The 10,524-nt window shown below is 48.1% G+C and overlaps 1 protein-coding gene across 3 annotated transcripts in view; it reads left to right on the forward strand.

The window, feature by feature from the left end:
* The window catches only part of Acsl5 (acyl-CoA synthetase long chain family member 5), a 50,901-nt gene that overhangs the window by 4,059 nt on the left and 36,318 nt on the right, over window positions 1-10,524 (forward strand). The window contains exon 2 of one of the 3 annotated variants that reach the window (XM_031390710.1): window positions 581-820. The gene's annotated coding sequence lies outside the window, so the exon portion shown is untranslated. Of the gene's footprint in view, window positions 1-580; window positions 821-2,269; window positions 2,934-10,524 lie in introns of those variants that run through there. The other 2 variants (XM_031390709.1, XM_031390708.1) reach the window with 2 other exon arrangements.

Genomic DNA, 10,524 nt, shown 5'->3' on the forward strand with positions numbered 1-10,524 from the left:
CAAATAACCCTATTAAAAAATGGGGTACAGAGCTAAACAAAGAATTCTCAACTGAGGAATACAGAATGTCTAAGAAACACCTAAAGAAATGTTCATCATCCTTAGTCATCAGGGAAATGCAAATTAAAACAACCCTAAGATTCCACCTCACACCAGTCAGAATGGCTAGGATAAAATACTCAGGTGACAGCAGTTGCTGGAGAGGTTGTGGAGAAAGAGGAACACTCCTTCACTGCTGGTGGGATTGCAAGCTGGTACAACCACTCCGTCCAGATCTTAGAGCCACAGACCAAGTTGGTGTGAATGACTTTCCCATTTCCTGAAGTGAAGGTGCACTTTCTCTGCCTTATTGTCTAGTTGAGCCTCTTCCTGTCTCAGACTTAAAGATGGTGAGGGGAAAAACAAACAAACAAACAAACAAAAAAACCTCCTATGCAACGCCATATGCATGCCCACCCTTCCCTCTAAAGTCTGGCCTTTATAAAGTTCCACGCCATTCAATGGCAGCTTTCTGAGCCAATTGCTCTTTTTCCCCTCTTCAGTCCATTGCCTAACAATCTCTTGTTTAACCTTTCGCCAGATTCTCTACTTGTCAGAGGTGACTCTGAGTGAGCAGGTAACGTCTACCTTTGCACCTCTATCGAAACAGGTGCAAAGGTTCCAGAGGAGCTGGCAGGACACTCAGAACAAGATCCAGTGGCTTCAGGTGTGCCTAGCGCTGAGCGTGGAAAGGCAGAGGCAGCTGAATGTGGTGCTGAACCAACAGCTAGCTGCAAGAGGAGCCATTCCTCAACCCAGCCACTGTGACCATTCTCGAGAGGTGAGCTACCTTCTCTGGCCTATGAGATGGTGGGACTAGAGAGATATGGGGGAGAAGGTGGGTGTGTATTCATCTTCAACCTGACTAAAGCTCTTTCATAACGGGTGATAATCTCATCCGATTTGTGTGGGAGGCAAAAAGACATCAATTTGAAAGGGAAACATTTGAGCCACTAGGATCTTAGAAGAGAAAAATAAAAAGAATTGGAAAAGAGTGTGAATCCCACTGTTTAAAGGGCGTAATGCCTTTTTTTTTTTTTTTAAAGGGGTAAAGATGGAGCAAGGATGTAGGTTTCCTTCATCTTCCATTCAGAAATTCTTAGAAGAGCCACTTAACAGTTGCTGATGACCAAGAAGGGGAAGGAGTTCTGTTGTGACACTATCAGGGTCTGGAAAGCATTCTAAGGCAGGGCATGTGTTGGCACTTGGAGCATCTCCTGTAAGGGAGGTAGTACTAGCCTCCATTTTTGGATGTGTCTCTGAGTTGTTAAGCATGGCTTGGCTTTAGAGCTAGAACATGGTATAGCTATAGCTGACACAGGTTAGTCTGTCTCTATGGTCTGTTCCATAGTATAGAAATCTTGGGCGATATCAGAATTCTCCCCATGTGGGAAATAGTTAGAGTGTCATTATCACGCAGTGGAACTGGATAGAAAGACAACCCAGCAAGATCTCAGAATGACCCAGTCCTTGCTGAAACCGACACTAAGTTCTAGAGATCAATGACATCAAAAACAGCAATAATACTAGTTGGTGTCTTCTAATCCTGCGATGGGAGATGGGATAAGACAGGACTTAGAAGCCAGGGATAGATGTCGCAGGGACTGAGGCTTGGCATCCACTCCCCCACCTAAGGTCCTCCTTTGGGGTGAAGGCAGGGGTGGGTCTCCTGGGAAGCTGAACTCTAAAATTAAACAAAAGCTAGAGGCACTTCTGTCTGTCCTTCCAGGGGGTCAGACCTGCGGGTCTCTGAGATGTGGTACCCTTTTGTTTTCTCTGGTCTTTCCAGTAGGGGTGGGTGGGGAATGGGGTGCTCTCTACAGAAAGAAGCAATCCTAAGGTAGCTAGCTAGCACTCTGGTGAAGAGCCAGCCTTTACCTTGACCTTCCTGCAGATCCTTGGAGGGATCAAGCCTGGGAAGGGGCTACTTGATTCTGACTGGCTGTGAGGTTGCAGTGGGGAGAGAGAGGGGGCAGAACCTGCCATCTCTCTTCCAATTCTGAGGTCTCCCTGTGTCCCTGGGAGAGCCGAACCTCAAAGAGTGATCAAATAAGACAACTGTGAACCCGGGTAATGCTGAGGTGTGAGGGAGGTCACAGAACACATTTCATCCTTAACTTGGCGGGGTGAGATCCAGAGCTGGTGTGTTGGCGGAAAGGGAGCCACGTCAATTGAATGGCTCGCTGCCCCCGTTGTTCCTGGCTTATTTATCTGTTCTGTTGTCTCTGCGAGGTGCGCCTAGCTTTCTGAGGCGGGGAGGTCTGGGGACTGGGGAAAGGAGCTACGCAGAGAAAAGGACAGTCGTGTTGCATCTGACCTAAGGGCGGAGGTCCCTCTAGCTGGACTTTCCTGTCCTGCAAACGCAGCGGGGAACAACGTCACCTCCGTTTCTCTGGCAGTGAACCCAGGGCCACCTCAATTCGTTTTCATTTGGATTTTCGTCTTGGAGGAGAGCTCGTGGGATCAGCGGGAGCAGGTGGACTGTGTTGATGCTAAGGTGGCTCGTGTTTCAGGCCCTGGGGATTGAGGTTAAAGGCTTTGAAACCGGCTAGGGTAGCTTCGGACCTCTGTCTCCTCCTAGTCAAAAGCGCTTCCACTTTCAGTTGTGAAAGAGGAAAAAAAAAAAAAAAAAAAAAAAAAGCCAAACCAGGAAGTGAAGTCCCCAGCACCAGCATGTCAGAAAGCCCGGCTATGGCCTGGCTGGGACAGATCAGGGCAGGGCAGAAGTGGGGCCACTAGCCAGGCTGCCTCCCTGCCTGCATGGACGCTCTGAAGCCACCCTGCCCGCGGAGAAGCCCGGGGTGAGGAAGGGAGGACCGGGGCTCTCCTGCCAGCGAGAAACCGGAGCCAGAAAGCCCCACTCGGAAGCTCCAAGGCGTGCGGCCCTTCCCAGGGTAAGGGATCTGGAGCCGGGTGTGATCCTAGGATGGGGCTCCTGCTCTTGACAGAGGCATCCCGAACGCCTCCTCCCTGCCCACTTCAGGAAGCTGCTTGGAATTTACAGCTCGCCGTGCCTCCACGTGTGTGCGCCATGCTCTCTTTGCCTGGGAGTGGAGGGCTCCTCTGTATCAGGAGGGGTGAGGGGAAGGGAGGAAGAGGACGCAGGGAGAGACTTTCTTTTCTCAGGGGTGGAATACAAGCCGAGACCTTTTTGCGGACCTGAGCACGTGGCGTGGCGCGTAGCTCCCTGGGGTGGGCTGGGGGGTTTAACCTTGATTTTCACTGAGTTTTGACTCCCTCTGATGGTTAAGAGCTGAGGAATCAGTCCAAGGAGTTGGAGAGACAGGCCGAATGAAGCTGGATCTCTTTTCAGAGCTATAAGCACTGGTTGGATCTGAGATGCTCTTGAAGGGTTGTGGAAGCCTACGCCTTGAAAAGGGGCTCCATGGCTGGGCTTTGAAACCTCGTGTGGTATCGCCCCTCCCCCTCCCCCTTGACAGTCTAGTCTGAATGGCAGGGTTGAATCTAAACTTCCTACTTACAGTTGATTGGTGCTTTGTAAGAGGCAGGGTGTAAAATAAAATAAAGCATTGGTCAGGTTTAAAAACTGGAGATAGAAGCAGTAGATTCTGATCCTGCCCTCTGTGTGCACATGGCAGCTATTTCAGGTAATTTTAGAATTCACCTTGGAATAAAATCTTGTGAGCATCACTCATGTGCCTGTCTCTACTGATGAAAGGCATAAAAGCCTAAATAAAGCAATAGCTGTAAATGCAGGCGGTTTGAAAAAAGCAGGTAGCTTAGGCAGGTGAAGTAGCTGGCATATTATTGGTGTTGGAGACACTAGACAAAATTGCAGTTCATATAGCCCAGAGAAGCATATTCAATTTAATTTAAAAAAAAAATACTGTCCAGATAAAACGAGGTTTCAGCCAAGTTATAATGTTACTTTGTCTTTTGAAATTGACTTTCACTCTACCTCTTAGGCAGACAGGGCTGGCCATCTGCCTGTCTCGGCTGTCCAAGTGCTAGGATTATATGCCCCAGTATATGCTAGTTTTTTAGGGCAAGGACACCTTCCACGATATCAGTGTGCCTCTGTGCACCTCAGTGCTACATCACAGTGAGGAAGCAGGTCCTGGGAGGGTGTGCTACAGAAGGACAGAGAACTGCGTCCAGTACCAGCACGTAGTAGATATCGTATTTGAGCAAGACAGTGTTTTGAGGTGGATAGCTTCTCTATGTAAAGGTTAAAAAAATAGTGTCAGAGAGGTAACACCCTACCTCCCCAGGTTCACAAGGCAGGCAGGTTGTCAAGTATACTGGAACTGTAGACAGTCTGATGCTCTCAAAAATAAAATATTTACAGTTTTATTTTTAAAACCCATTCTTCACTCACTTGTAGGGTAAAGTTTTTCTTTGGATAGCCTAAAACTTGAACTTGTAAAAAGATGTTCCCGTGGGACGTTCTGGCTACTAGACTGAGCTCATATGGTCATCCCTATTTGAGATATTTCTGGAACTAGGAATATGAAAATGCTGTTGTCATTGGGGAAGCACTATGCTTGGAATCCTATTGGGGCTTTTATTTTGACTTTCAATAAAACCCTATGGAGTAAATTCTTGGTAGAAAAGTGAGGCTTTGAAAGAAAGACACCCAACACATCATGGATGGTTGGATGTGGAATCTGAACTTGGGCTCACTTCGTTCTGAGAGTGATCTGTTCTTCAACATCTGATGAGTCTCGCTTCATGCGTGGGCCAAAGAATAAGAAACTGGCAGACGTTTACTCTTCTGAAAATCCTCCCAACTCAAATCTGTGAAGACAAAATGTAGACAGACTAGTTGTCAGGGGCTGGGAGGACGGTGGGAGGGGTGGTGACTGCCCCACATGCTCAGGGGTTCCTTTCAGTGTGATGAAATGTTTTGGAATTAAATAGACGAGTCATTGGCATATCGTGGTGAATGTGCTAGAGGGTTCACTTTAGAATGTTTAATTTTTTTTAAAAGGGAGTTCATCTTAAAAAAAGAACTAGAAGGGGAGGAAGTGACTTCTTCCTCCTCCAGGCAGATGAGCTCCCAGGCCCAGGATTAGCAGCATTTTAAAAATCAAGAGTATATTACCTGTTACTCCGCCATATACTCATGCCTAGCAGATGCACTGACTCTTGTCTGGGTGCAGCCAGAGTCTGGCAGCACATGGCAAGCGTGGTGTGACCCCAGAAGTGACCTCAGCCTTCACAGCTCACACCCCATTCTGCGGTCAGCACATCTGGGTCTGTCCTGAAGTTAGACACAGTCTCTCAGTAGCCCTCCCCACTGTCATAGGGCTGGATTTTTCCTAGGTTCTACATTCCTGATATGTGAATAAATAAATGAGATGATAGGGTTTGGATGGTCACCCAGCCTGTGTGCTGCCATCACAGATCTCTCAGTCTGCTTGGGTCATTCTGTTCTACAATGATGATGGGCTTTGCGAGTGGCTTGTGGGAGACGAGGGGAAGGAGGTGGGGCTGGGTCAGAGATAGCCCTGTGTCTCCTCCAATTACAAGTGCTGTGTTTAAATAGCAACAAGGACTTGTTATGACATTTGTCTATAAGAGGAACCAAGGTGCTGGTGGTCATATCTTTTGAGATGTCTTCTATAGATTATCTGGTAGGGAGGGGTAAGGGTGTGAAAATGGAGGCGCGTGAAAGAGAAAAGAGAAACTCTTTGTGTTGGTGTGTGCACAGGTAAACATGTTTGCAGGTGTGTGTGTGTAGGTAAGTTTGTACAGGTGTGTGCATAGACAGGTGTGCACATGCACCTGCATGCCGAGGACATCCTCTGGAGTTCTTCCTTAGGTTCTCTCCACCTTCTCTTTGAGATCAGAGGTTCTCATCAGCCTGGATCTCAACAAGGAGACTGAGCAAGCTCCAGCAACCTACTGTTCCCCACCCACCCACATATCACCACACCTGCCTTTTGTTTTTTTCAGACCTGGGTTCTGAGAATCTCTCTTAGGTCCTCAGGCTTATACAGCCAAGGCTCTACTGACTGAGCCACGTCGCCAGGACTTGCCTCATGCCCAATAGTGCACTAGGCATGAGAGCATTTTGCTGGGCACAGTTGACCGCAGCAGATTTGAAGTAATGTTGAGTAACTGTCCCTGGGGCCACCCCTCCAGTGAATGATAGACCTGCTGCTCTGAAGTCTAGAGAAGCCATGACCTTGGAGGTTTGCCTCTGCCCAGGAGAGTCCTGGCAGTCAAGCTCGCTGCTGGCACTTAAGATATGCTGATGCTTGACCATTGGTCCAGCCAGGTAGTGTGAGAGCTGACTCTGCAGTGAACCCAAGCAGGAAGGCCTCTTTCACAACCGCTTGCATCATCCACTCATTATCAAGCAGGAGTGATGAGAGCCCTAGCACTTTGTCCATTCTATCTTTTTACAGACCCTCTTATCAAATCTAGGGGACGGGTGATACTGCCTTTGCTTAACTTGTTCTCTCAACATTAACTTGGTCAGCAGGAAGCTGGGGCTGCCCTTTGGGGGGTGTTCCCCTTGACAAGTTTTTCTCTAGGGTGGGGCTACTGGACTCTGATTTGTTTGAATCCGGACAGTAGATCAAGGTCACCTCTATCAGCCCTCCGCAGGTGGGGTTTGTCACTTCCTGCCATCACCCGGTGTGTGGCTCCGCAAATATCCTAAGGGACTGAGTTAATAGGCTGTTAGCATTTGAGTCAACAATGGTTGTCTTATTAAATACCACTTGGCTCAACTGGCCAAGGCCTGTCACCACCCGTACGCTGAGTGACTGTGTCTGTCTAGTGGTGCGGTGGTGGCCAAGAGCACCCAACACCATGCCACCCACCACCTTCCCGGAGCCTTTATCTCTATTCTCTTAATCCATCTCCATTAGAGGTACCATTTCCCAGGAGGCAGTGGGAGTGAGAGGATGAGGAGAGAGAGTTATGGGTGAAGGTGGGCATTAATGCATTAGACGCATGCAGGATGCCATTGTTATGTATGATCCAGGCTATTCAGAAGAATATCACTTCATTCTCTCTCAGGGAGGGTGCAGCCTCCCCCATCCCTGTCCCTGGCCACCCTGCGCCTGTCTTCTCCTCCCTCCTACTCAGATGCTGAAGTTTACCCAGGAGGGCTGCTGATAAGACACAGATAAGGATTGGGAAAGATGGCACGATGGGTTGGGTGACTGCAAGCCTGGGTGGAAGCAGAGTGTGTGGAAGTCTATCTGTCCGTGAGCTTCTCAAGGTGGATCGCCATCTGTGATTGCACCTGAGAGAGACTGTTAACAGCCAAGCCACGGGATCAAGGATCACACGTCTGAGAGGCTGTAGTGACCCAAGGGGCTGGCTGATCTACAGGGCCTGCTCTTTCTCATCCTTGGATAACCCCTCCACAACTGTTCTGCTTGGTTTTTCTTTGTTTTTGTTTGTTTTTCCATGTTGGAAAGACCTGTAATGCTGTAGAGGGCAGGAGTTATATATTCTACTGTCACTCAACATAGGACACACTAGAGGACAAACAGACCATGGCTCTCAGCCATGTCTTTCTCTGGTTATTTTATGTCTTGTTGGGGTCTTCTGATTTTATTTAATCTTGACGTTTTGCTTTGGTTTTTGAGATAGGTCGTCACGTACCCCAGGCTGGCCCCAAGCTCATTGTGTAACAGAGAATGTCCTTGGATTTGACCTTCAGATCCTTCTACCTCTACCTCCAGAATGCTGGTGTGACAGGGTATACTGCTACCCTGTTCTCCTTGGTGTTGGGGAATCAAACCCAGGGCTTTCTGCATGCTGACGCAGCACACAGCCAACTAGCTACATCCCCAGCTTCTCTCACCAAGTGAACACAGAAATACAGGTGCCACGGGCAAATAAACATACATGTCACTACTCATCCTTTTGGCTACCCACAAGAGCCAGCATTTGGACACACCCCAACAGAGCACATTATCTCCCTGGGAAAATGGCTTCATCTTCAGGTAGCTGAAGAATTCCAAGTATAGTTTCTCTGTGTTGTGTGTTCTAGCCACCTGGTCCTCGTGGGTTTGAATAGTGGAGAGCATGCCTGATGCTTGGGACTCATTCCTGTTGGGCAGCCGTTGCCTTTCACCTCTCAGGAAGGATCCAGCAGACTCCAGGCTAGGCATACATTGTGTTCCTTTTGAGACTAACTCTACAGTGAGTGTTCTTCAACAGACTCCTCCCTCTGGCTGCTCTTCCCAGAGCATGTGTTGAGTGTGAGCAAACGCAAGGGGTGGCACAGTCTCAGTGGGGTCCCACTCTGCCTTGGGGTCTGTGCTGGGTGTAGTGGGCTCTAAAGGCTAGGATGGTCTCACAGCGCATCACAGCGATGGGCCCTGAGTTACAGGAGCCTTGCTGAGAACCAACCAGGAAGAAGTTGTCACAACTCCCTGGGTTCCTGGACCCATCGCTTTTCCCATCCGGTTAAGCTCTAGATCTTTGTGACAGCTCTTATGGCTTATTTACGATGTGCTTTCATCCGGGAAGTGTTCTCCATCTTCAAGCCATGGTGCACACCCTAGCAGTTGTGCTGAAGAGGGAGTGGGAGGTGGGAGGTTGTTCTTGGTCCTTGTTCTTGCTCCCCTCCACTTTAATCATTTAAACAATCGAGGTGGATCTTTCTGTGAGTTTTTAATAGGACTTCCTTTTTATGATGTTGTTGTCCTCTTCTGCTTGAAGATCTTCGTGACAAGTTCAAGATGCCATTTTCCTGACTGCTGGAGGACATTGGTGTGTGTGTGTGTGTGTGTGTGTGTGTGTGTGTTTCAGAACACCTAGGAGCAAGTCTCTGATTACGTGGCTAACCTGAAGTGGTGCCCTAAAAGCCTGGGTGCTGCTTAGTGGCTGGGACATTAACCACTAGCTCATATGTCAGAATCTCCCAGCTACTCGGAGTAATAGTCATAGCTCCTGTGACTCCACCTTTGTTCTGGATTCTTATCTGCTGGGGAGATGAATGAAAAAGTTGCCATCCCTAGAGCTGCAGTTTCGGGCTGTCCTGCTCAGTGGCTGAGGCATGCTTCACAGACTGGTAAAGGCTCCTGTGGAATGCTGTTTGGGGGAGGGAGAGCCACACTGATGGAAGCAAAGCTGGGAAGCCGAGGTGTCCCCAGGTGTGTTCACAGACACTGTACTGATCTGGGAGTGGAGCATTCTACATCAGCTGCCTGAGTCAGAGGCAGGATAATTGTTGTACGTATTAGTTTGTAGATAAAATACGAGTTTCAGATTGAGCAATCTATACCAGCAAGTATTTCCCTCCCAGCAGGAGCTCTGAAGCTCAGGCATTCCTGTAGAGCCAACCAAGTCCCCTTTGCTCCCTCTGCTTTGTTGCCAGTGTTCTGCCATGCTATAGTGATCTGTGCAGTACTTGGGTTGTCATTGTACTCATCGGTGGACAGCAACCCCACTTAGCTAGGCCCAGTCATCCATGCTTGTAATCCTAGCTCTCAGGAGGCTGAAGTGTAATCGTGAGTTCATGGTAAGACCCTGCCACTATGCCCAACCCCCAGCTATACACACAGAACACCAATCCCATGAAGTGAGGACTTCACAACTGTACCTTCGGTATTAGTAATAATTACCTGATCTGTTGTCGGGTCCTTTAACAGCCTTTGACGGACTGAACCAATACCTAAAACTTTCTGGGAAAACCTCCTTCTAATTTCTCACCTTCTGTCTGTCTTTACTATGAAGAGCACCCCTTCAGAAGCACCAGCACCTCTGTGTCCATCACTGCTGTCCATGTGCACTTTCTATTGATCCTGCAGTAGATCCTGGAGCTGCCTTCATATCAATACATTTGAACCTGTTTGCCTACGAAGACTTCCATTGTATGGAAGTGCTGGTGTTTACTTACCAACCTAAATAAGTAAACTTTCCTGGACCTTTATATTTGAAACAATCCTTTGGCTTTAATGATGTTAAATGATGTTAGTATCTAAGACTGGATGGGTATAGCTCTCACACTGTACACATACAGTTTTTAGTCTTTATGTCACAGCAACCGCTTGATTAGGGAGATGCTATTGCCATTTTATAGACAAGAAGCCACCCAGGGGATAAGTTACCTCCCCTGGGTAGGAGAAGACAGCACATCAGGGATTAAACTCATGGGCTGAATCGCCCAAATCCTTTAGGCTATACATCCATGCCATGTTTATAATGCCTTCTGCTGAGCTGATATTTTTCTACTAAATAAATCGATGGTAGAATCACTAGGGCAAAAGGCAAACATTTAAATTGTGGCAGAGGGCAACTACCCCTCTTAAGAGGTTGCCTCAAATTTACATTCTGCATTTAACACTGCTTTTGGGTTCTTTTGTTTCTGCTGGTTTAATGGGAGGGAGACAAACAGGTGTGTGTGTGTGTGTGTGTGTGTGTGTGTGTGTGTGTGTGTGTGTGTATTTTGAAAAGCCTAACCACCACTGAATGTCTCCCTCCCAGCTTCAGGACTCTGTTTGGCACACACATGGTCATGATGGCACCCAACCAAAGTTCAGTGTCTTGCCC

Source organism: Mastomys coucha, unplaced genomic scaffold (genome assembly GCF_008632895.1).
Source record: "Mastomys coucha isolate ucsf_1 unplaced genomic scaffold, UCSF_Mcou_1 pScaffold21, whole genome shotgun sequence".
Taxonomy (NCBI): Eukaryota; Metazoa; Chordata; class Mammalia; order Rodentia; family Muridae; genus Mastomys; species Mastomys coucha.